Below are 27,489 nucleotides of genomic sequence, written 5' to 3'. Positions count from 1 at the left end.
TATACACATCACACAGACAGCTCTGCTCCGCTCACATCATACAGAGACAGCTCTGCTATATACACATCATACAGAGACAGCTCTGCTATATACACATCATACAGAGACAGCTCTGCTATATACACATCATAGAGACAGCTCTGCTATATACACATCATACACAGACAGCTCTGCTATATACACATCATACAGAGACAGCTCTGCTCCGCTCACATCATACAGAGACAGCTCTGCTATATACACATCATACAGAGACAGCTCTGCTATATACACATCATACAGAGACAGCTCTGCTATATACACATCATACAGATGTATTCTGATCTCTGGCAGAGACTCCAGGTCATTCAGTAATGATCATATGATCCCCTGACTCCTCCCGTCCATGTGACTGATCACGTGACTCTGACATCATCACAGGTCCTGTAAGCAAACAGTGCTGTACGCCTCTGCCGGTCAGGTATGTGGATATTTATAAGAACCAATCACAGAGCAGCTTTCATTTCATATTCATCAGATAAAATATAAAGCTGTGCTTTGATTGGCTGCCGTGGCCCAATCATGACTGTGGCATCAATATAGTTCCTGTATATGGCAGAATGATCTATATACTTTAGTTATAGCTGCAGTTACTTTGTATACAGGCAGAATATGACAAAACCACCGACTATATGGCAGAATTATCTATATATAATGTAGACAAGGCTTAATAAGAAGGGGGGGGGGGGGGTATGATCAGTCTGTATCCTGATCTTAGGTATGGGCCATCTGCTTGTTCTCCTGACAACGTCCTGATGGGCAGGAAAAGTCAGGTGTGTCTGGGTTGTCGGGGTACTATAAAAATAGAAGAAATCTTTAAAGTGTCTGTCATTACAAAAAAGTTTTGACATGACAAAAGTTTTGATTGGTCCGTGTTGAATGTTCAGACCAGTACCGACCAGGAGAACGAATGGGGAGAAGAGGCGCCGCAACACATCCACTCTCCACTCCAAGTCCGAAAGAAAGAGTCGGTCACCATAGCGCTTCATTATAAGTCTGACTCTTTTTTTCTAACTCAGAGAGATGTGGATGCGCCGTGGCGCTTCTTCTCCCCACTCGTTCTCCTGATCGGTACAGGTGTGAACACTCAGACCCGGACCGATAAAAAATTTTGACACGGGGGGCGTGGCTTAGCTATGGAGCCGTGAGGACGCTCATCTGTGGAGCTCCGCGCCAGGCACCGCAATCCGGCCGTTATCGCAGGCATCCGTGGCTCTGCTGACATGTCACGCTCTCAGGGGACTCAGCCTGACACTTTGGGACGCCCGGTCACCCGCTCGGTGGCGGCAACCCCGGGCATAGACCGTTTCTTTCGGCCCTCTCCTCCGGCCTCACAGTCGGGCCTGCTGGGCAACATGGCGCCCGCGCCCGCCCCGTCGCAGAATGACTTGCTGCCATCCTCACAGCTACAAGGGGTAAGCGACTCGGGCGCTCAGCATCTCCCGCCTGATACTTCCCTGGCCCCCGTACACCCCGCCTGGCCTGATCATGGGACTCTGCCCCGGGTTGAGCGCGATCCTGCTGCCGCATCACCGCCTGGCTCCCCGGCGGCCATAGTGCACTCCGAACTGCAGCTGCTGCGGGGGCTCATCCAGGCTCTCCCGTCTAAGCAGGACCTGGACGCGGTGGTCCAGAGGATAGAGGCCGCGCAGCAGCAGGCTATAGAGGCGGTCAGGGAGGACGTCTCGGCCCTCACTACCCGCACCACCACAGCTGAGGAGGCTATTGGGGCCCTTGCTGCTAGAGTTGCAGTCCTGGAATCCGAGACGTCCCGGTCTCATAGACAGCTCCAGTCCTTTGCCCTAATGCTGGACGACCAGGAGAATCGGGGGAGACGGAACAACGTCCGCCTGAAAGGCCTGCCGGACCGGGGGGCTCGGGATGACCTCCTACACCGTGTCACTACCCTTTTCAACATGGTTACCCATAGGCCTGAGGAGGCGACTTTCACTGTGGATCGTATACACAGGGTGGCCCGCCCACAGGCACAAGATGGAGCTACGCCTCGGGATGTCCTTTGCCGCCTACATTATTACACCGATAAGGAGCTCATCCTGAGGGCGGCCAGGGACTATGGGCCCATCATGTTTGAGGAGGCGGAAATAAGGCTCTTCCCTGATGTCTCCGCCAGGACACTCTATATGAGAAGACTGCTAAATCCGTTGCTGGTCCTTGTCCGTGAGTGTGGTGCCATATACCGGTGGGGCCACCCCTTCCACCTCATTGTGAAGCATGGAGAGCGCTCCTACATCCTCCGCAACCCTGATGATCTCCCGGGGCTCTTCTCTTTCCTGGACACTTCACCCATCTCGATTCCGAACTGGCTGTCTGTGGACCGGGTGTCACAGCCGCAGACCCGATCACGCCGCCGCTCTACCTCGGTCAGACGCGGCTCTTTCCCACAGCTGCCTTTCCTGGACTACCCCACAGGTCCAGACCTCTCCGCTGGCCTCCCGCAGGAAGCTTAAGAGCCTAAGTTGCTACTAAACTGGTCGGACCCGGAGGCACCCGTTCAGTTGGGTTGTATGGTTTGCTCTATTTGCCTGGTCGGCTTGCTTGGTGTAACCACGACTGGTCTTCCAGACTGTCAGAGACCTAATCTTCCTGAACTATATATCCCTCTTTTTCTGGATTCACTGCCTGGGTCCTATGAGAGTGTTTCGTGTCACATCCCTGTGATAAGCATAACTATGAGTATGAACATATGTTTCTGTTTAAGCTGTTGTGCCCTGGGGGGGTCCCATTGCCCGTTTGCGATGGGCCCCCTCCAGTGTTTTTCCCTTTATTCTTTGTTTTTTTTCTACGGCCTGATGCGGTTGCCTGGCTGCGGCTCCCCTCCGTGGCTTTCTACCTCCCCTCTACTCTCCCCTGAGGCCTGGCTTAGTTGCCTCCTCGGTGGGTTTCTTCTGGATTTCTTCCTTTAAGTTCCCCTCCCCTCACCTTCTTTTTCTCTTTTTCCTCTTTCTTTTTCCCTTCTTCTCTTTTGCTCCCTTCCCCCTTTCCCTCTTCTCTCAAACCCTTCTGCTGTTCCCGGGAGCTCCCTTTAGGCTCTTGGTTCCATACCCGCCTCCCTCCCCCCCTTCTTCTTCCCTTCTTCCCTCCCTCCTTCCCCCCTTTCCTCCTGTATCCCCCCAGGTTGTTTGTTTGTGGTCTTGTTTGTTGGTGTTTGTTTTTGTGAGTCCCCCCCCTCCCATCGCCCCGAGTCATACTGATGCCTATGGCGCCCCTTCCCGCAGAGCTCCGGGTTGGGTCCCTCAATGTTAAGGGCCTTCATGACCCCGGCAAGCGCTCGATACTGATGGGCTTCCTGAGGAAACAAGCGCTCCATGTGGTATTTCTTCAGGAAACGCATCTGCGTGAATCCAACCGTATTACTCTCTCTAACTCCACTTTTCCTTCTGCCTACCATAGCTTCTCGCCAAATCCCAAATCCTGTGGCTCGTGCATCTTGGTTTCCAGGAGTCTTCCCTGGGAGCATGTGGAGACACGTACGGATGAGGAAGGTAGGGTGGTGCTCTTGAAGGGCCGCATCGCTGCACAGCTTTTCACCTTTGCCTCTTTTTACTTACCAACGGCGGGCCAGACCTGTGCCCTTTCCGGGATGTTGGAACTCTTGGACGACTTTGCAGAGGGGACACTGGTCCTGGGGGGAGACTTTAACCTGGTGTTGGACCCTCAGCTGGATACTTCCACGGGCCGCACACACCTTAGCCAGGCGTCAATGGGGCGCATTTGTAATACACTGCACGACCACAGGTTGGTGGACGCATGGCGTCTCTGCCATCCTGTGGATCGGGACTACACGTTCTTTTCCCCAGCCCACAATGTCTATTCCAGGCTCGACTACTTCTTTCTTCACCACCGCGACCTTGGCTTATTGAGCCGGGCATCGATTGACAGTATCACATTTTCAGATCATGCCCTGGTGGTAGTTGGTTTATCATTACCTGCTCTTCAGCGGCCTCAGTGGCAGTGGAGGCTTAACTCCTCTCTCCTCCAGGACGTGGTGGTTAGGAAGGATGTGGAGACCACGTTGACACATTACTTCCAAGACAACCTAGCAGCGGACACATCCCCGACGTCGGTGTGGGAGGCACACAAATGCGTGGTGAGGGGAGTGCTGGTGAAACATGGGGCTCGCCTTAAGAAAGATAGGACTTCGAAAACAATAAAACTTCTGGACCACCTTAGAGAGCTCGAAACGGCTCATAAGAGGGCCCAGACCCAGGACTCTACCACCGCTCTGATCAAGAAGCGTGATGAATTGCGTGCTCACTTGCTTCACAATGCTAAAGCCACCTTGTCCAAGTGCAGACGCTTTTACTACGAGCACGGTAACAAACCCGGTAGAGCGTTGGCTAGAGCATTGCGGGCGCAACAGGCACGGTCTTACATCCCTAAGATACAGACTGGTCGTGGCTCCACGGTACATCTCCCAGATGAGATTGCGGGCGCGTTCCGGGATTACTACGCAGACCTGTACTCTATTGATGGTTCTAACCCGAATGTAGCGAGTGAGGGTTTCAGGGAGCGCATTCAGCATTACCTGGCGGAGTCTGGACTCTGTCGCCTGGAGTCGGATGCACTGGAGGGTCTGGAGGGGCCCATCTCCCAAGCGGAGCTCTCCTTGGCTATTAAGGAATCTCCTACCGGTAAAACCCCGGGTCCCGACGGCTTATCCTTGGCTTATTACAAATCTTTCCAAAATCTCCTAGCTCCACATTTCCTGTTGGCCTTTAATTCGATATCTGGATTGGGGGTGTTGCCCCCGGATTCCACGCGTGCGCACATAGCTGTAATTCCCAAGGAGGGCAAAGATTCTTCACTATGCGGCAATTACCGTCCCATTTCGTTGCTGAATGTGGACCTAAAACTCTTTTCTAAGATCTTGGCGACACGCCTGTCCACTTTGCTGGGGGGGGCCGTTCACTCTGATCAGGTGGGCTTCATGCCGGGCAGAGAGGCCAGAGACAACACTATTAGGGCCATTGACCTTATCCATAAAGCTAAGACCATGGATCTGCCTCTCATGCTTCTGTCTACTGACGCCGAGAAGGCATTTGATAGGGTCAATTGGCCCTATATGATGGAAGTGTTGCGTTATCTTGGCCTGGGTCCCAACTTTATGATGTGGATCGCGGCTCTTTATAACAACCCCTCTGCTAGGGTGAGAGTGAACGGCCTCCTTTCGGAGGGCTTTGCAATACGAAACGGTACAAGGCAGGGTTGCCCACTGTCCCCCCTCATTTTCATTCTGACCTTGGAGCCCCTGCTTTGCAAAATTAGGTCTAACCCGGACATTGGGGGGGTGCCTGTGCGCGACACCACCCACAAAGTGGCCGCATATGCCGATGACTTGCTATTTTTCATTTCTAATCCGGTCGTTTCTCTGCCCAACCTGATGACTGAATTGGAGGCGTTCTCCCAGTTGTCCAACTATAAGATTAACTTCTCCAAGTCTGAGGCCCTGAATATTGGCATGCCTGATAGGGTGGTGTCGTCGCTCAGGTCCTCCTTCCGGTTCCGGTGGGCCTCTTCGGCTATCCGCTATCTGGGAATCTCTCTCCCGGCGGACCTTACTAAATTATATGCCTTAAATTTCCCACCCCTTCTCGCCAGGGTACAGGAACAGTGCTCTGTGTGGACCCGGGGTTTTTTCTCCTGGTTTGGCAGATGTTCGATCTTTAAAATGACCATCCTCCCTAGGCTCCTCTATTTCTTCCAGTGCATCCCGACTCGCATCCCCCCATCCTTTTTCAAAACGCTAACCTCTCTACAGATTAAGTTTATTTGGAACAATCAGCATCCCCGCCTTCGGCGTGCAGTCTTGCACCGCCCTAAGAATGCCGGAGGCCTTGGCCTACCCGACTTTCGAGCCTATCACACAGCGGCCTTGATGACCCGTGTCATTGACTGGTGCCGACACGCGGATAGTAAGCCCTGGGTGGGTCTAGAACAGTCTTTCACCAGCACTCCTCTCAACTGCGCCCCTTGGATACACTTATCGCATCTGCCTAGGTTGCGGTCGCACCCCACTATTGGCCCTACCCTACTAGCGTGTGCTAGTTCCTCTTGTCGCTCCCATCTTCTTCCGCTACACTCTGCTCAATTTCCTGTCTTGGGGAACCCAATGTTTACCCCTGGGTTGGAAGATCCGGTTTTTCGGGCCTGGGTGACGGCGGGTCAACACAGAGCGGACACGTTCCTGAGGGGTTCCGATTGGATTGCCCCTGCGGCGTTGCAGACACAGACAGATCCGGTACCTTTGGGCTCCTGGCGTGTGGCTCAACTGCGGCATTTTCTGCGCACCCTACCTGACTCTTCCTCTTTTGACACCTCTAGGACCCATTTTGAAACCCTTTGCCTAGACTCTGGCCCATTGAGACACTCTCTTTCTCTCACTTACTCTGCCCTCTTGTCCCCTCCGGACCAGCCCCCCCCTGACTATCTGCTAAAATGGGAGACTGACTTGAACTTAACCCTCACCCCACAACAGCGGGAACGTATCCTGATTCTGGTACACAAGTCGTCCTTGAGTTCTGCCTTACAGGAAACGAGCTATAAAATCTTGACTCGTTGGTATAGAGTACCAGTTAAGTTGCATTCGATCTGGCCTCACGTGGATCCGCTGTGCTGGCGGTGCGGTGCTTCTGAGGGCACCCACCTACATGTTTTTTGGTCCTGTCCTGTTCTGAAGCCCTTTTGGGATTTGGTGAAGAGAGTCACACTTCAGGTGACAGGTAGCCGAATGGAACTGACCCCGTCCCTCTTCCTCTTGCATCACTGTGCACTTCCTGCCTCTAAATATAGGAAATCTCTTTTGCGCTTTTTGGTCATGGCCGCGAGGGCCTGTATCCCTCTTTACTGGAAGCCGGGCATCCCCCCGCCGATATCGCTATGGGTCTCCAAGGTTAACGATCTTATGTATATGGAAGATCTTACTTCCTCCTTGCATGATACTCACAAGAAGTTCCGCAACACTTGGTTTGCCTGGATGTCCTTTAAGGACACCCCGGAGAACGCTGTTTTGGTGGGCAACCCTCCTTCAGATTGATCGCTCTGCCTTGGGGGCCCATAGGATGGTTTCGGCACTGGGCCTTGCCTCTGGCTTGACCAGGGGCTTTCCGCTGACTCCCGCGCTGGGGGTGGGGGAGGTTTGGTATCCCCCTCTCTCCCACCTCTCCCCTCCCTTGTTTAGTTGTTTAGTATGTTTTTCGTGTATGCTCTTGTTTGTCCCCCCCTCTCCACCCCATTGTCCCCCCCCCTCTTCCCTCGCTCTATTCCCCCCCCCCCCCTGCCTCTCTCCCTCTTCCTCTCCCTCCCTCCCCCCCTTTTTCTTCCGCCCTCCTCCCTCTCTACCTGCTCCCAGCCAGTCTTTTTGGGGGCGGGTCTCTTTTTTCTATATGCATAAAATGTTTGGGGGGCGGGGTGGGCTGGGCCTCCCTGCCGGGCCTGTAGGCCGGGGTTCATTGCCCGTGCTCTTTGGGTTGTGATTTGTTGTGCAACTGTTATTTACATCACCTGTTTCCTCAGTGCACCTTGTTCTCTTTTTTCTTGATTGGCCTGCTGGGTCTGGCGGGCGTGTTGCTGCGCCTTTCCCGTACTCTCCATAAATAAAGAATTTAAAAAAAAAATAAAAATTTTGACACGTCTCTATAACATTTCAAAAGTTTTTTGTAATGACAGGTGCGCTTTACAGGGGTTATACAGGATTAGATAAAACACAGCTACTTGCAATAACAGCGCCACCCTTGTCCTCAGGTTGTGTGTGGTATTACAATTCTCCAGTCACTTCAATGAAACTAAGCTTCAAAACCCGCACCCAAACTGAGGACAGGAGAGGTGCTGATTCTGGAAAAAAAGTGGCCATGGTTTCCTAAACCTGAACAGCCCCTTTAGAACCGGCCAATTTTCATTTTTGCACTTTTGTTTTTTCCTCCTAATGTATATAAGGCCATTGGGCGTGCACTTATCCCCCTAGAGACCCAGATGAGCCCTTACTTTGTGCGCCACTAATTGTACTTTGCAATGGCAGGTGCAATTTTGGTCTAAAATATGCTGAGAAACCAGATAAATATTATGGGGGAGATTTATCAAACATGGTGTAAAGTGAATGTTATGTAAATGTTATGGCGTTTGCCTTAGAGTAACTTGCATAACTTTTATTTTATTCAATGGCTTTTAAAAAAAAATTTAAATTTTAAAAAATATATGTTCCTTAAAATTTCTCTATTCCCATGCTTATAACCTTTTTATCCTTTGGTCTATGGGGCTGTGTGAGGTGTCATTTTTTGCACCATGATATGTTCTTTCTATCGGTACCTTGTTTGCGTATATGCGACTTTTTAATCACTTTTTATGACAATTTTTCAAGATTTGTTGCGAAGAAAAATGCACAATTTTGCACTATGGCATTTTTTTGCGCTTACACTGTTTACCGTACGAGACTAGGAATGTGTTATTTTAATAGTTCAGGTGAATACGCACGCGGCAATACCAAACATGTTTAATTATTTATTTATAAAATGGGAAAGGGGGGTGATTCAAACTTTTATTAGGGGAGGGGATTTTTTATTCATAAAAAAAAAACACTTTTTTTTTTTACACACATACTAGAAGTCCCCCTGGTGCTAGGGTTATTCCCTCTGATCTCTCAATGAGATCTATGTTCTATTGCTCTCGGCCTGCTGCCGCCGAGAGCAATAGAGTGCGAGACGGGATCAGCGCCATTACATCGTAGACCTCGTCCCAGACAAGATGCGGGGATCGCTCCTCTGTGATCGCGTCACGCCCGGGGGGGGGGGGGGGGCGGGGGGCCATGGGGGCGATCCCCCCAGTAGACCACCAATCAAGGGGGAAATCCAGCATTTAGATGCAGCTGTCAACTAAATGTCTAATTAGCGGGCACGGTCCCGGGCTGCATATAGCACCTAGGATTGCGGCGGTTCGGAGCGGGGTCGCTACATGGCCTCCCCTCTGAACTCCCCTTGCAACGCCAGGACGTACATTTACGTCCAGGGTCGTCTAGGGGTTAAGACAAAAGAAATCATGTAGTACCACAGGACATGATGAAGCTGGCCAAATGATCTGTGTAATTTTATGATCTGTCTGCTAAGAATGTGAATAATCCTTACTGAGCAATGGCCGTAAGACAAAAGAAGAGGTTCCATGAGAATTACAGGAAGGCAGGGTGTGCGGGAATATAATAACATATTAAGTATACTTACCTATCCTCGTTCCCTGTAGCGTCGCCTTCAGGCTTCGAGGATTAATCACAGTGAGGTCACAGAAAGCATTGTGCGAGCTGTTCTCTCAGTCTCCCCCTCCCATGTAAACAGAGTCCCTGGCCAGATGTCTCTGCACTCTGCGATGCCATGATGGTTTATCTGAGTTGCTGTTGACCTCATTGTGATTAATTCTCCCGGCATTACAGAGTGCAGAGACAGACAGCCAGGGACACTGCTTACATGAGCTGTCTCAGAAAGGAGGGGGAGATGGAGAGAAGAGCTGACACACGCTTCACTCACATAGTCAGATTTGATTGACAGCCAAGAAGAGATCTGGATCACAATGTCCCACACCAGACTCTTCCTCCATGTCTTTATGGACCTTGCTGTGTGCACTGGGGCATAAAAGGGAAGAACCCAAACTATCCCCACAAAACTTGGAGATACAATTATCCACAATGATGGTGCCGACCCCTATAGTATTATCCCTCCTCCCCCCTGTATATTACAGCTGGCACAATGCAGTCAGGCAGGTAACGTTCTCCTGGCATCACCAAACCCAGACTCCTCCATCAGATGCCAGTTAGAGAAGTGTCATCCATGACTGCACACAACACGTCTCCTTTGCCCCAGTGGTGGCGGCTTTACCCTCCTCCATCTGACGCTTGGCATTGTGTGGAAAGTCTCTGAGCTCTAGATTTATAAATGTCTAACAGATGACTGCTGGCGTTAGCTCTGGTGAAATGGAGGAACTCAACTGTTTCCCTTTTATTGTCTTCATTTTTTTTTTACATAGCGTTTTGTAAGATTGTACATTATTATATCTTATTTTTCCATTTAGGAAGATTATTTACACATCAACGATGGATAAGGACAGAGACAAGATGGCGGAGAGGATAATAAATCTCACCCTAGAGATACTATTCCAGCTTACTGGAGAGGTGAGGGGGATTCTGGGAGTTATGTCACATGACACCATTCTTCTCTATGTAATAACAGATGGATATGACTGGAGAGGTGAGGGGGATTCTGGGAGTGATGTCACATGACACCATTCTTCTCTATGTAATAACAGATAGATATGACTGGAGAGGTGAGGGGGATTCTGGGAATGTATGTAGTGAGATGTATTACTGTATCTCCATAACCAGGATTACACAGTGGTGAAGAAGACCTCTAGTGGGCGCTGTGGGGCCCCTATGTGTGAGGGATGGGGAAGAACCCTGAGCCCAATCCTGGGGCCCCCACCTCACCCCCTGATACATGAGGAAATCAATGAGCAGAAGATCCTAGAACTCACCAACAAGATGGTGGAGCTGCTGACTGGAGAGGTGAGGAGGCTGCTGGGACATTATACAGGAACGCTATGAAGGGATGGGGGGGATGACTGTGTGATCATTGTGTGTGTCAGGTTCCTATAAGGTGTCAGGACGTGGCGCTCTATTTCTCCATGGAGGAGTGGGAGTATGTAGAAGGACACAAGGATCAGTACAAGGAGACCATGATGGAGGATCAGCCGCCCCTCCCATCACCAGGTAATAGACAGGACTACATACACCCCGCCGTTATTTCTCCCTATATACAGAATGGAGTCAGTCTCTCTATGTGTTCCCTACAGTCACATCCAGTAAGAGAACAACACCAGAGAGATGTCCTCGTCCTCTTCTTCCTCAGGATTGTCCAGAAGAAGATCACAATGTCTCCCAGGATGATCAGGTAGACCTGTAGGGTTACATATCTTCTGCTATCTGTTCCGCACAGCTCCGGCACCATCTAATGACTTATAATATTTCCTCCACAGTTTATGGATCAGTTTAAAGATGAGAACAATATTAATGTTATAGACATAATAGTAAAAGAAGAGCCGTACTGGAGCGATGAGGAGCCGTGTACAGAGGACGTTCCTACAGGTGACAGCTACCCAGGTGAGTAGTGACCACTGACTACAGAGAAGAGTCACAAATTCTACTTCTTTATCAGCTCAATTTTATGTAGAATTTTTTTATGCTTTATGTTTCTAGTTTTTAGTTTTATGTTCACCCATTTAGCCAAAATACTAGTTAAATATGGGTAAAGATGGGACTATAGGGCTCCGTTCAGCCAGCCTCCGTGTCATAATTGCAGTCTATGGGAGGCTCACGCGCCTCCTCACTCCACGCTGAAGAATGGACATGTTCATTCTTTAGCGCAGAGAGAGAAGGCGCACGAGCGTCCCATAGACTGTCATTATGACACGGAGGCTGGCGGAATTCGGCCAGTTTTGCTCCCTGTGAACGGAGCCTAGCAGGCAATGATTTGGCTTTGGGTCACTATTAAGGTTCTAAATTGTCCTTGTTCTGTGAGGAACGTTTGGGAGACATCAATTTGTCTTAAGGCCAGTTCACACAGAGTAAAATTGGCGGAATTCGGCAGCGGAACTCTCCACCGCGGAATCCCGCCAGCCTCCGTGTCATACAGGCTGTCTATAGGAGGGTTCACGCCTCCTCTTTCCGCGCGGAAGAATTGACATGTCAATTATTCCAAGCAGAGAGCCGCGGAGAGAGGAGGTGTGAGCCCTCCCATAGACTGCTTGTATGACACGGAGGCTGGCGGGATACCGCGGTGGAGAGTTCCGCTGCCGAATTCCGCCAGTTTTACTCCGTGGCCTTTATAGTAAGAGTCTCTTTGGCTCTAATTTTGACATGTAAGTACATTGAGTGTCTGAGGTTTTTGTAAAGGCGCGGACTTTGATTACGCACATTTTATGTTGCCTGCTCCAGAGGTGGATCAGGTAAATATCTTTGTGTCCTGGTCATAAAACTGCCAATGTTGTATCTCAATCTTCTAGTAGAAGAAGGTAGAAAGTAGAAAACTGCATGTCCTGATCCGTCCTTATACTTGCTGAAAATGACTTCTGCACATTTGACCATTCTGCCCCTTTGCACTTAAACTGTGCTTAAAGCGACTCTCTACTGGCATGTATCCGCCCCCAAACAGCCAATACCACGTTGTAGAGGTCTTCGCCCTGCATCTGGTTTAGGGGTTGGCCTTTCTCCCAGTGACAGTATTTTGGAGAAAAACTACTTTTATTGCTGCGGCGTGGTGGGTCAGGGAGTCAATCTGGCGTGGCCTAGAGCATCCATGCCCTAGGCCTGCAGCGCCTCTCTCCCTTCACTTTCAGAGTCCCCCTGGGCCGGAGGCAGGGAGAGAGGCGTGGTAGGCCTAGGGCACGCATGCTCTAGGCCACGCCCGATTGACTCCCTGCCCCCGCCACAGCAATAAAAGTAGGTGTTTTTTTTTTCAAAATACCGTCACCAGGAGAAAGGCCGACCCCTGAACCAGACGTAAAGACCTCGTGAACCAAACGTGAAGACCTCGACAGTGCGAGTCACTTTAAGTGAAAGTGGCTGTCGGGGAGACAGACGCCACCATAATAGCCCTGACTTTCAGGTCCCTCTGTGATTTTCCACTTGACCAGATAGGGGGCAGGCCCACTGAAATAATACCCTATAATTACTCTGATTTCAATACAGAAGAAGAAAACTGCAAGAGAACGGCCCCCAAATAATAGTCAGTTCTCTTTTTGGCAGATGATTGTACCAGGAGCTCAGAGAGTCGCCAGATGTCTTCAGAAGATACAAATGAGGAGCATGCGATTATCCCAGATCTACCCTCAGCCCTTCACAGACAGGAAGATGTTGAACGACAAAGAGTCCACACAGGGGAGAAACCATATTCATGTTCAGAATGTGGTAAATGTTTTAAACAGCACTCATATCTCCGTAAACATCAGAGGGGTCATACATGGCCAAAACGATTTTCCTGTACAGAATGTCAGAAATGTTTTAATAACAAATCTAGTCTTATTAGACACCTAAGAATTCACACAGGGGAGAAGCCATTTTCATGCTTAGAATGCGGGAAATCTTTTAACCAGACGTCATCTCTTGTTAAACATCAGAGAAGCCACTCAGAGGCAAAGCCATATTCATGTTTAGAATGTGGGAAATGTTTTCGCCATAAACCAGATCTTGCCAAACATCAAGGAATTCACACAGGGGAAAAACCATTTTCATGCTCAGAGTGTGGTAAATCCTTTAACCAGCAATCATATCTTGTTAGACATCAGAAAATTCACACGTTGGTTAAGTCATTTTTATGTTCAGAATGTGGAAAAGCTTTCAGCCGAAAACCAGACCTTGTTGCACATGAAAAGTTCCACACAGGGAAGAAGCCGTTTTCATGTTTACAGTGTGGTAAATGTTTTTACCTAAAATCAAATCTTGTTGTACATCAGAGAATTCACACAGGGGAGAAGCCATTTTCATGTTCAGAATGCGGTAGATGTTTTACACAAAAATCTGATCTTGTTAGACATCAGAGAATTCACACAGGGGCAAAGCCTTTTTCATGTTTAGAATGTGTGAAATGTTTTAGCCAGAAATCTGATCTTGATGCACATCAGAGAACTCATACAGAATCGCCACCATTTTCCTGTTCAGAATGTGAGAAATATTTCAACCAGAGATCCGATCTTGTTAGGCATCAGAGAATTCACACAGAGGTAAAGCCATTTTCATGCTCAGAATGTGGGAAGTGTTTTAGCCAGAAATCATATCTTTCTAAACATCAAAGAATTCACACAGGGGCGCGGACATTTTTATGTTCAGAATGTGGAAAATGTTTCAACCAGAAAACCAATCTTGTTGCACATCAGAGAATCCACACAGGAGCAAAGCCATATTCATGTTCAGAATGTGGGAAATGCTTTGCAGATAAATCAAATCGTAATAAGCATCAGAAATTTCACACAGGAGAGAAATAATTTTCATGTTTAGAATGTGGGAAGTGTTTTAAGCATACATCAGATCTTTTTTAAATAGTGTTTTTAATAAAATAGATTTTCTTTTAACTCCTCCCCTATAGGGGGTGGAGAGGGCACCAAACATTGTTATATAAAACATAAACAAACAAAAGAGGAAACATTCCATTAAGGGGGTAAAGGAAGGAGGGGAACAAGATACATATGAGGTTATTATAAGTTCATAGACAAAAGAACAGTGTCCCATTGTATGATTGAAATCCATCAAATCCAAAGGTCATGCACAGATTTTCAGAAGATCAATCGTAACGGAAGAAGTGGGGAATAAGGGGGACATCTAAACGCTAAGTAGGGCTTTATAGTGGTGAATCCTGGATCTATTAATGGGGTACTCTGATGAAAATCTTTTTCTGCTTTCAGAAAGTTATATACACTCACCCGCCACTTTATTAGGTACACCTGTCCAACTGCATGTTACCACTTAATTTCTAATCAGCCAATCACATGGCGGCAACTCAGTGCATTTAGGCATGTAGACATGGTCAAGACAATCTCCTGCAGTTCAAACCGAGCATCAGTATGGGGAAAAAAGATGATTTGAGTGCCTTTGAACGTGGCATGGTTGTTGGTGCCAGAAGGGCTGGTCTGAGTATTTCAGAAACTGCTGATCTACTGGGATTTTCACGCACAACCATCTCTAGGGTTTACAGAGAATGGTCCGAAAAAGAAAAAACATCCAGTGAGCGGCAGTTCTGTGGGCGGAAATGCCTTGTTGATGCCAGAGGTCAGAGGAGAATGGGCAGACTGGTTCGAGCTGATAGAAAGGCAACAGTGACTCAAATAGCCAACCGTTACAACCAAGGTAGGCAGAAGAGCATCTCTGAACGCACAGTACCTCCAACTTTGAGGCAGATGGGCTACAGCAGCAGAAGACCACCCGTTACTAGCATGGTGTACCTAATAAAGTGGCCGGTGAGTGTAGATTTGTAATTTACATCTATTAAAAAATCTCCAGTCTTCCAGTACTTATGAACTGATGTATGTCCTGCAGGAAGTGGTGTATTCTCTCCAGTCTGACACAGCGCTCTCTGCTGCCACCTATGTCCATGTGAGGAACTGTCCAGAGCAGCAGCAAATCCCCATAGAAAACCTCTCCTGCTCTGGACAGTTCCTGACATGGACAGAGGTTGCAAAGGTGATAAGAATACACCACTTTCTGCAGGACATACAGCAGCTAAAAAGTACTGGAAGACTGGAGATTTTTTTTATATAGAAGTAAATTATAAATCTTTAAAAGGAAATGGAAATCAGATTCCAGGAACAGGAAGGACTAGAGATGTCATTGGAAAATGATGGGATATACATTATATATATATATATATATATGCTCTGTGCATTATTCCTAAAGTCATCTCCTGGTATGAAATAGAGGGGATGAGATGTTTTTCGCATGTCAATTATTTCCGGTAGACTGTGAACAACGGCCATTGTTCACAGTCTGTTTACACAATATATGGCGTTCTCACGGCCATACATTGTATTGAGGCCTATGGTTAATTGTATTGAAGGCACACCCAAAGATGCCAGCAATTCAAATAACCATTCAGTAAGGTTCCTGCGGCCGATATGACAGTATACATGTAAAAATGCAGCTGTAAATGCGCTGTAATACAACGGCCATTGTATTACAGCGTGGGAACATAGCCTAAATGAGGATATATGGTATCTGCTCTGGGGTTTTTTTTTTCTTTGGGGTGGGGGGGATGGGTTGAGTATGGGTAAAATGTATAATGTTGTTACTTTCTTACACAGTTATATACAAGTATTATGAATGTACTGTAAAACTTTCTTTTTTCCGTTCAAATTTATTTGTTTTGTTAATGATTGGGAAAAAAAATAAAAATAAAAAAGAGGGGATGAAACGTAGAGTTTTGGTCAGAGTGGATAGTATAAGATGAGGTGTGAGGGTAGGGCGACGAGCTGCTCATTTAGGAAGACCGGTAGTTAGACTGTCATATTGTAGCAGAGGGCGGAGGATAGAGTAGTTGCTATCTACATGGTCTTTGGGTAATGTATATGGAAGGTGCTGAGCCGAGAGCAAATGTCTTGTGGATTGAGCGAGCGTACGACCCCAGCCACATGGCTTTGGGCCTGCATGTAGTGGAAGGGCTGTGCTCTGATGAAGGAACACAGGCTTAACGGATGCCTGTCATCCCGGCTGCTGGGGTGAAGCCCACCTGACCGCCCGGTGGAGCCCCTTATACTTACCCCTTCCTCAAAGTCTCGGTCCCAGACCCTGTCCCACTGCAGAGAAATCCCCGTTGGAAGCCCGGCGCGCTTACCAGAGATGAGTCCAATGCCCATAGAGAAACACTGCCTGACCCCCAAACGATAAAACTGTATTATTATTTATCACACATGGTGAATGCGGTATATATATATATATATAAAAAAAAAACTATGCATTGTGAACGGTATATTTAAAATGAATAAAAATTGAGAAAAGGGGGGGGGGGGAATAGAGAAAAATGTGAGCCTGCCACATCACTGAGTTAGGGTATGTGCACACTACTGAATCCCGACGGAACACCCGTCTCGGATTACGCAGCTCGCACCCACTCGCAGACGCTGGTGGTCGCGTGCATCTCTGCTGCTACCATAAGCTTCTTTCTATGGACCACTAAAGAAACAGAAATGTCATATATAGGAGCACACCAACAATAATTGAGAAAATACAAAAATATTTTATTAGTAATTAACACACAAATTCAAAAAATGGCAAAGGAAACCAGATCCCTGCACATTAAAAACATTTAAAATTCCCAAAAAGGGAAAAAACACGGTGGGACCCACACAATAATGGGAGGATGTTGGTAGGATGTGGACACTTGGAGAGTAGTGCCCTCCTACTCCTGGGACTACACTGGCCTTTGACCTTTTACTCATTTATATTCTTGGTAGCTCATCCAACATCATTTTTTGACTTTGATACTTCAGTACTTATTTGAAAGATGGAATGGACTAGTGATCATGTTATACATTATTACTGTTTGTAGATATATATTTTTTTCCCCTTTGCCATGTTTAGTCTAGCAATATGTTTTTCTGAACCCACAGTTTAACCCCTTTCTCCTCTCTCAGGTTGTGTGTGGCGCGGCAGGGATGTTCATGCGCCCGTGGCGTTGTGCAATTGTTTAGTGCTTTATCTATCTGGGAGTTGTACATTATAGTAACATGTTAGTGTCATAGGAAGATCTTTCACATACCTACATGCATATATTCATTATCTGATCTTCCGTGCTTGCGCGGAATACTATGAATGACATAATTATGTTATTTATTATTTTATGACATTTGTATGCGCGTAATTTGCCTACATATGGAAGGATCGGTATACTAACATGGGCAACTTGAATCATTCCCATATATATATGTGCTGCCGTTCACATACATTATGATATTATATATATATATTTTTTTGTTTGGATATTTTTAAGCACTTCACTTCATCCATGCCCTAGGCCTGCAGCGCCTCTCTCCCTTCACTTTCAGAGTCCCCCTGGGCCGGAGGCAGGGAGAGAGGCGTGGTAGGCCTAGGGCACGCATGCTCTAGGCCACGCCCGATTGACTCCCTGCCCCCGCCACAGCAATAAAAGTAGGTGTTTTTTTTTTCAAAATACCGTCACCAGGAGAAAGGCCGACCCCTGAACCAGACGTAAAGACCTCGTGAACCAAACGTGAAGACCTCGACAGTGCGAGTCACTTTAAGTGAAAGTGGCTGTCGGGGAGACAGACGCCACCATAATAGCCCTGACTTTCAGGTCCCTCTGTGATTTTCCACTTGACCAGATAGGGGGCAGGCCCACTGAAATAATACCCTATAATTACTCTGATTTCAATACAGAAGAAGAAAACTGCAAGAGAACGGCCCCCAAATAATAGTCAGTTCTCTTTTTGGCAGATGATTGTACCAGGAGCTCAGAGAGTCGCCAGATGTCTTCAGAAGATACAAATGAGGAGCATGCGATTATCCCAGATCTACCCTCAGCCCTTCACAGACAGGAAGATGTTGAACGACAAAGAGTCCACACAGGGGAGAAACCATATTCATGTTCAGAATGTGGTAAATGTTTTAAACAGCACTCATATCTCCGTAAACATCAGAGGGGTCATACATGGCCAAAACGATTTTCCTGTACAGAATGTCAGAAATGTTTTAATAACAAATCTAGTCTTATTAGACACCTAAGAATTCACACAGGGGAGAAGCCATTTTCATGCTTAGAATGCGGGAAATCTTTTAACCAGACGTCATCTCTTGTTAAACATCAGAGAAGCCACTCAGAGGCAAAGCCATATTCATGTTTAGAATGTGGGAAATGTTTTCGCCATAAACCAGATCTTGCCAAACATCAAGGAATTCACACAGGGGAAAAACCATTTTCATGCTCAGAGTGTGGTAAATCCTTTAACCAGCAATCATATCTTGTTAGACATCAGAAAATTCACACGTTGGTTAAGTCATTTTTATGTTCAGAATGTGGAAAAGCTTTCAGCCGAAAACCAGACCTTGTTGCACATGAAAAGTTCCACACAGGGAAGAAGCCGTTTTCATGTTTACAGTGTGGTAAATGTTTTTACCTAAAATCAAATCTTGTTGTACATCAGAGAATTCACACAGGGGAGAAGCCATTTTCATGTTCAGAATGCGGTAGATGTTTTACACAAAAATCTGATCTTGTTAGACATCAGAGAATTCACACAGGGGCAAAGCCTTTTTCATGTTTAGAATGTGTGAAATGTTTTAGCCAGAAATCTGATCTTGATGCACATCAGAGAACTCATACAGAATCGCCACCATTTTCCTGTTCAGAATGTGAGAAATATTTCAACCAGAGATCCGATCTTGTTAGGCATCAGAGAATTCACACAGAGGTAAAGCCATTTTCATGCTCAGAATGTGGGAAGTGTTTTAGCCAGAAATCATATCTTTCTAAACATCAAAGAATTCACACAGGGGCGCGGACATTTTTATGTTCAGAATGTGGAAAATGTTTCAACCAGAAAACCAATCTTGTTGCACATCAGAGAATCCACACAGGAGCAAAGCCATATTCATGTTCAGAATGTGGGAAATGCTTTGCAGATAAATCAAATCGTAATAAGCATCAGAAATTTCACACAGGAGAGAAATAATTTTCATGTTTAGAATGTGGGAAGTGTTTTAAGCATACATCAGATCTTTTTTAAATAGTGTTTTTAATAAAATAGATTTTCTTTTAACTCCTCCCCTATAGGGGGTGGAGAGGGCACCAAACATTGTTATATAAAACATAAACAAACAAAAGAGGAAACATTCCATTAAGGGGGTAAAGGAAGGAGGGGAACAAGATACATATGAGGTTATTATAAGTTCATAGACAAAAGAACAGTGTCCCATTGTATGATTGAAATCCATCAAATCCAAAGGTCATGCACAGATTTTCAGAAGATCAATCGTAACGGAAGAAGTGGGGAATAAGAGGGACATCTAAACGCTAAGTAGGGCTTTATAGTGGTGAATCCTGGATCTATTAATGGGGTACTCTGATGAAAATCTTTTTCTGCTTTCAGAAAGTTATATACACTCACCCGCCACTTTATTAGGTACACCTGTCCAACTGCATGTTACCACTTAATTTCTAATCAGCCAATCACATGGCGGCAACTCAGTGCATTTAGGCATGTAGACATGGTCAAGACAATCTCCTGCAGTTCAAACCGAGCATCAGTATGGGGAAAAAAGATGATTTGAGTGCCTTTGAACGTGGCATGGTTGTTGGTGCCAGAAGGGCTGGTCTGAGTATTTCAGAAACTGCTGATCTACTGGGATTTTCACGCACAACCATCTCTAGGGTTTACAGAGAATGGTCCGAAAAAGAAAAAACATCCAGTGAGCGGCAGTTCTGTGGGCGGAAATGCCTTGTTGATGCCAGAGGTCAGAGGAGAATGGGCAGACTGGTTCGAGCTGATAGAAAGGCAACAGTGACTCAAATAGCCAACCGTTACAACCAAGGTAGGCAGAAGAGCATCTCTGAACGCACAGTACCTCCAACTTTGAGGCAGATGGGCTACAGCAGCAGAAGACCACCCGTTACTAGCATGGTGTACCTAATAAAGTGGCCGGTGAGTGTAGATTTGTAATTTACATCTATTAAAAAATCTCCAGTCTTCCAGTACTTATGAACTGATGTATGTCCTGCAGGAAGTGGTGTATTCTCTCCAGTCTGACACAGCGCTCTCTGCTGCCACCTATGTCCATGTGAGGAACTGTCCAGAGCAGCAGCAAATCCCCATAGAAAACCTCTCCTGCTCTGGACAGTTCCTGACATGGACAGAGGTTGCAAAGGTGATAAGAATACACCACTTTCTGCAGGACATACAGCAGCTAAAAAGTACTGGAAGACTGGAGATTTTTTTTATATAGAAGTAAATTATAAATCTTTAAAAGGAAATGGAAATCAGATTCCAGGAACAGGAAGGACTAGAGATGTCATTGGAAAATGATGGGATATACATTATATATATATATATATATATGCTCTGTGCATTATTCCTAAAGTCATCTCCTGGTATGAAATAGAGGGGATGAGATGTTTTTCGCATGTCAATTATTTCCGGTAGACTGTGAACAACGGCCATTGTTCACAGTCTGTTTACACAATATATGGCGTTCTCACGGCCATACATTGTATTGAGGCCTATGGTTAATTGTATTGAAGGCACACCCAAAGATGCCAGCAATTCAAATAACCATTCAGTAAGGTTCCTGCGGCCGATATGACAGTATACATGTAAAAATGCAGCTGTAAATGCGCTGTAATACAACGGCCATTGTATTACAGCGTGGGAACATAGCCTAAATGAGGATATATGGTATCTGCTCTGGGGTTTTTTTTTTCTTTGGGGTGGGGGGGATGGGTTGAGTATGGGTAAAATGTATAATGTTGTTACTTTCTTACACAGTTATATACAAGTATTATGAATGTACTGTAAAACTTTCTTTTTTCCGTTCAAATTTATTTGTTTTGTTAATGATTGGGAAAAAAAAATAAAAATAAAAAAGAGGGGATGAAACGTAGAGTTTTGGTCAGAGTGGATAGTATAAGATGAGGTGTGAGGGTAGGGCGACGAGCTGCTCATTTAGGAAGACCGGTAGTTAGACTGTCATATTGTAGCAGAGGGCGGAGGATAGAGTAGTTGCTATCTACATGGTCTTTGGGTAATGTATATGGAAGGTGCTGAGCCGAGAGCAAATGTCTTGTGGATTGAGCGAGCGTACGACCCCAGCCACATGGCTTTGGGCCTGCATGTAGTGGAAGGGCTGTGCTCTGATGAAGGAACACAGGCTTAACGGATGCCTGTCATCCCGGCTGCTGGGGTGAAGCCCACCTGACCGCCCGGTGGAGCCCCTTATACTTACCCCTTCCTCAAAGTCTCGGTCCCAGACCCTGTCCCACTGCAGAGAAATCCCCGTTGGAAGCCCGGCGCGCTTACCAGAGATGAGTCCAATGCCCATAGAGAAACACTGCCTGACCCCCAAACGATAAAACTGTATTATTATTTATCACACATGGTGAATGCGGTATATATATATATATATAAAAAAAAAACTATGCATTGTGAACGGTATATTTAAAATGAATAAAAATTGAGAAAAGGGGGGGGGGGGAATAGAGAAAAATGTGAGCCTGCCACATCACTGAGTTAGGGTATGTGCACACTACTGAATCCCGACGGAACACCCGTCTCGGATTACGCAGCTCGCACCCACTCGCAGACGCTGGTGGTCGCGTGCATCTCTGCTGCTACCATAAGCTTCTTTCTATGGACCACTAAAGAAACAGAAATGTCATATATAGGAGCACACCAACAATAATTGAGAAAATACAAAAATATTTTATTAGTAATTAACACACAAATTCAAAAAATGGCAAAGGAAACCAGATCCCTGCACATTAAAAACATTTAAAATTCCCAAAAAGGGAAAAACACGGTGGGACCCACACAATAATGGGAGGATGTTGGTAGGATGTGGACACTTGGAGAGTAGTGCCCTCCTACTCCTGGGACTACACTGGCCTTTGACCTTTTACTCATTTATATTCTTGGTAGCTCATCCAACATCATTTTTTGACTTTGATACTTCAGTACTTATTTGAAAGATGGAATGGACTAGTGATCATGTTATACATTATTACTGTTTGTAGATATATATTTTTTTCCCCTTTGCCATGTTTAGTCTAGCAATATGTTTTTCTGAACCCACAGTTTAACCCCTTTCTCCTCTCTCAGGTTGTGTGTGGCGCGGCAGGGATGTTCATGCGCCCGTGGCGTTGTGCAATTGTTTAGTGCTTTATCTATCTGGGAGTTGTACATTATAGTAACATGTTAGTGTCATAGGAAGATCTTTCACATACCTACATGCATATATTCATTATCTGATCTTCCGTGCTTGCGCGGAATACTATGAATGACATAATTATGTTATTTATTATTTTATGACATTTGTATGCGCGTAATTTGCCTACATATGGAAGGATCGGTATACTAACATGGGCAACTTGAATCATTCCCATATATATATGTGCCGCCGTTCACATACATTATGATATTATATATATATATTTTTTTGTTTGGATATTTTTAAGCACTTCACTTCATTGTTTATATTAGTTACAGCATATCGTCGATATGATATTTGTATGTGTGATTGACAACTAGATACCTGTGCCGCACATCACGATTGCCTTAGGGTGGTATTACACGGGCCGAGCAGGGCCCGATAATACCTGTAAACGAGCAGCGATCTGCTAGATCGTTGCTCGTTTACTGGACCTATTACACGGCCCGATAATCGTTTGACAAGAGCTGCAAGGACATCGTTACCGATGTCCTTGCAGCCCTTGCTAAACTGGCATACATTACCCATCCACGTTCCAGGGCTGCTCCTGCGTCCGCTTCTCCCGGGGGTCCCGCGCGCTCTCTAGTGTCACAGCAGCCTGTCAGCTGGTAGGCCGCTCAGCCAATCATAGGCCGGGACCGCCGCGGCCTGTGATTGGCTGAGCGGCCTATCAGCTGACAGGCCGCTGTGACGCTAGAGCGCGCGCGGGACGCAAGGAGAAGCGGACGGCAGGAGCAGCCCTGGAACGTGGATGGGTAATGTATATCGTTAGTCGCCGGCCACGCACCGCTATTACACGCAGCGGTGCGCGGTCGGCGCCCGACGAAAATAGGTTCTAAATTATATCAACGATCAGCCGATGATCGTTGTCATCGGCTGATCGTTGCATTTATTACACGGAGCGATAATCGGCCGAATCGAGCCAATTCGGCCGATTATCGTTCCGTGTAATACCACCCTTACTCTTGGTAGAATTTAAGTATGCACTATTAAGTGCTGCTCTATATATAATCTAATATTGCCATGATAGGCTGTCGTTCGCCCTTTTGATGCAACTTCCGGTCTAATCCCTTGCCAGTACCTCTTCTGCGCACGTGCAGTGCGGGGACTGGCACACCGCAGGCGCCATATTACTGTGTCCACATACACTATGTTATTTAACATGCTATGATAGCCTGCTATGCACTTTTTTGCCCTCTTGATGCAACTTCCGGCTTAACTTCTTGCCAGCACCTCTCCTGCGCATGCGCAGTGGGGGGACCGGCACGCCGCGGGCGCCATCTTGCTGTGTTCACATACACCATTAGAGATGAATCGCTGCTTAGAGGTTGGTGACTAATATAATTTGATGAATCATTTGTAACAGACAGGGCCGGGACAAGGAGTTTTGGTGCCCTAGGCAGAGTAGGCAAATGGTGCCCCCCCCCCCTAAAAAAAAAAAAAAAATATATATATATATATATACACACACCTAGGGGGGAAATTATCAAACTCCATACACCACCTCACATAGTATATCCCCCGCAGTGAATAGCCAGTGTATATACAGTCTCCATACACCCCCTCACATAGTATAGCCCCCAGTGTATATACATCTCTATACACCCCCTCACATATAGCTCCCAGTGTATATACATCTCCATACACCCCCTCACATAGTATACCCACAGTGTATATAGATCTCCATACACCCCCTCACATAGTATAGCCCCCAGTGTATATACATCTCCATACACCCCCTCACATAGTATAGCCCCCAGTGTATATACATCTCCATACACCCCCTCACATAGTATAGCCCCCAGTGTATATACATCTCCATACACCCCCTCACATAGTATAGCCCCCAGTGTATATACATCTCCATACACCCTCTCACATAGTATAGCCCTACAGTGTATATACATCTCCATACACCCCCTCACATAGTATAGCCCCCAGTGTATATACATCTCCATACACCTCCTCACATAGTATAGCCCCCAGTGTATATACATCTCCATACACCCTCTCACATAGTATAGCCCCACAGTGTATAGCCAGTGTATATACATCTCCATACACCCCCTCACATAGTATAGCCCCCAGTGTATATACATCTCCATACACCCTCTCACATATTATAGCCCCACAGTGTATATACATCTCCATACACCCCCTCACATAGTATAGCCCCCAGTGTATATACATCTCCATACACCCCCTCACATAGTATAGCCCTACAGTGTATATACATCTCCATACACCCCCTCACATAGTATAGCCCCCAGTGTATATACATCTCCATACACCTCCTCACATAGTATAGCCCCCAGTGTATATACATCTCCATACACCCTCTCACATAGTATAGCCCCACAGTGTATAGCCAGTGTATATACATCTCCATACACCCCCTCACATAGTATAGCCCCCAGTGTATATACATCTCCATACACCCTCTCACATATTATAGCCCCACAGTGTATAGCCAGTGTATATAGTCTTCATGCACCCCCTTAGTGTAGCCCCCACTGCCTGATCTGGAAGCAGCTTACCAGGTTACTTCCCCCCTGCCACACCTCTTCTCTCCTCCTTGGCTCCAGACACCATGTGACATATTAGTAAGAAGCTCATTGGTCAGAAGGTCCAGAGCCAGGCAGAGGGAGGAGGAGTGTGTGTGTAGATGTCTGCCGCCGCGGGACTAGAGTCCTCAGTAGCAGAGAAGGGATGCAGTGCCACGGGTGAGGTCGGGAGGGGGGATTTACTGTCTGCAGGGGGAGGGGGAGGGGGAGGGGGAGGGGGAGAGAGTGGCGACAGGGGTTGATGCAATGTGAGGTGGAGGGGCGTCGCTTGGCAGCGCAGGGCTGGAGCCTGCAGCTGCTTTAGGGCAGAGCGGAGGAGCGATCACTGTCTGCCCGGGGGGAGGGAGAGAGAGTGAGGACAGGTGCTGGAGGAATGTGAGGAGGAGGGGCGGCCATCAGAAGTACAGTAGCCTAGTAAAAAAAAATTTTAAAGACATTCAAATTGCGCCCCCTGTAATTTACCACTAGATGGCGCCCTAGGCCATCGCCTATGCCTGCCTACCCTTTGTCCCGGCCCTGGTAACAGGTGTCCCTCTAGCTCTGACAGTGAATAAATAGGATCCCTGCATGGTACTCTTTCTCCCTGACGAAGTTCCGGTGGAACGTAACGCGTAGGAGCATCATGAGCCGCAACGAGTCGCTCCTTTCCCTCTTTGTTTGGTGACATACATTATTGATTTATTTATTGTTCAATATTTCATAGTTTAATCACCATTCACAGTACACGTGTATATTTTGGTTTTTTGATGTGGACACCTTTTATCATGTTTATGTTGTTCATTCACTTTATGTTGTTTGAGGGTTTATAGGGCTACACTTTATGATCGTTTGCTGGCCTGTGGGTTCCCATTATTGTGTGGGTCCCACCGTGTTTTTCCCTTTTTGGGAATTTTAAATGTTTTTAATGTGCAGGGATCTGGTTTCCTTTGCCATTTTTTGAATTTGTGTGTTAATTACTAATAAAATATTTTTGTATTTTCTCAATCATTGTTGGTGTGCTCCTATATATGACATTTCTGTTTCTTTAGTGGTCCATGTACATTGGTTTGTCTTAGGAAGCACCCTTTTTTTTCTACATATTGGTAGTGCAGGCCCCCCCTTTTCTTTTTGGTACAAGCTTCTTTCTATGGTTTGCCAGATTCCGCCGTCTGTCCAAAAAATGAACCCGCTCATTCTTTGGGCGGACGGCGGAATCTGGCAAACTATAGAATGAAGCCTATGGTAGCAGCAGAGGTGCGCCCGGCCGCCAGAGTCTGCGAGTGGGTGTAAGCTGCAGAATCCGCATCGGGTGTTCTGGCGGGATTCCATAGTGTGCACATAACCTCAGAAGAGATTTGTATTCATCCGTAATAGAGAATTGGTCTCAGTAGAATCAGGTGCGGAAAAAAATAGAGGATCCGTAATGAAATTGTGCCGTCAGGTCTTTCATGCGCTTGATATCCCCAGCCTTGTGTATCCACATGGAGATACTGGGAGGCTCCGGGTTTCTCCACAATGCTGGTATACATGATCTTGCAGTGTTAATCAGGTGACGGAGAACAGAGTGATGTCAGAGATGTGCAGAAGGAAGAGTGCAGGGGTGAAGTTCGTGGTCTGTGAAAGTCAAAGTGATACGCCACACCTCCTTTCAGAATGGTGTCCGCTTGGGACAGCTTCAAGGAATTATGTAGCCTTCATCCCTCCAGCACAACGGCCTCTGGAAACATCTGGTGGATACGAGTAGGAACGCGGTACCAACAGGAAAGTACTTTACTTTTTTTACTTTAAAGTGTAACTGTCATTTTTTTTTTTTTTTTGTGGAAATCAGTAGTATAAGTGATTTTGAGAAACTCTATATTAGGGTTTATTAGGCAAAAAAAGCCTCTTTCTTACTCAAAAAGCAATTTCCCAGCCTCCCCCCCCCCCCCCCCCCCTCACTTCTTATCTGTGCATTATCAGGCAAATCCATCTTCATAATAGAGAAGCAAGTGAAGACGGGTTCTGTTGTGTCCATTATATCCTATGGAGGGGGAGGGGCCGAGGGAGATGAGTGAGCAGGAAGAGGAGACATGAAGGTCAACTGTTTGTAAACTGTCTGGGCACCTAAAATGCTGAATTCAGAGTTCCGAAAGGTCAGTGCTTATCTAGGAACTTTCTGAGAGAACATTTCACGGTGTGTTGCTGTGCAGGACTGCTCCGTGCTCACTCACTCCTCTCAGCCCCTCTCCATAGAGCATAATGGACACAGAAATCCTGCTTCTTCTGAAGTGAGGGGGGAGCTAGGAAAACAGCATATGTCCAGGAGGGGATCGCAGAAGTCCCGGACCCTCCGTGGGTCCGCTTTCCACCGGCCCCCTATGCCCTTTGCTGACAGGAGACGGAGGGAGCCGAAAATCCAAGATGGCGCCGGCAGCGTGGCGCGCAGCGGCGCTACCT

General features: G+C 46.7%; 1 pseudogene; it reads left to right on the top strand.

The window, feature by feature from the left end:
* LOC138772476 (zinc finger protein 585A-like) overlaps positions 1–27,489 on the top strand; it is a 140,066-nt pseudogene that overhangs the window by 61,560 nt on the left and 51,017 nt on the right.

Source organism: Dendropsophus ebraccatus, chromosome 14 (assembly GCF_027789765.1).
Source record: "Dendropsophus ebraccatus isolate aDenEbr1 chromosome 14, aDenEbr1.pat, whole genome shotgun sequence".
In the NCBI taxonomy this organism is placed as follows: domain Eukaryota; kingdom Metazoa; phylum Chordata; class Amphibia; order Anura; family Hylidae; genus Dendropsophus; species Dendropsophus ebraccatus.
Note: the sequence above shows the minus strand (reverse complement) of the source record. Positions and strands in the feature narration are given on the sequence as shown.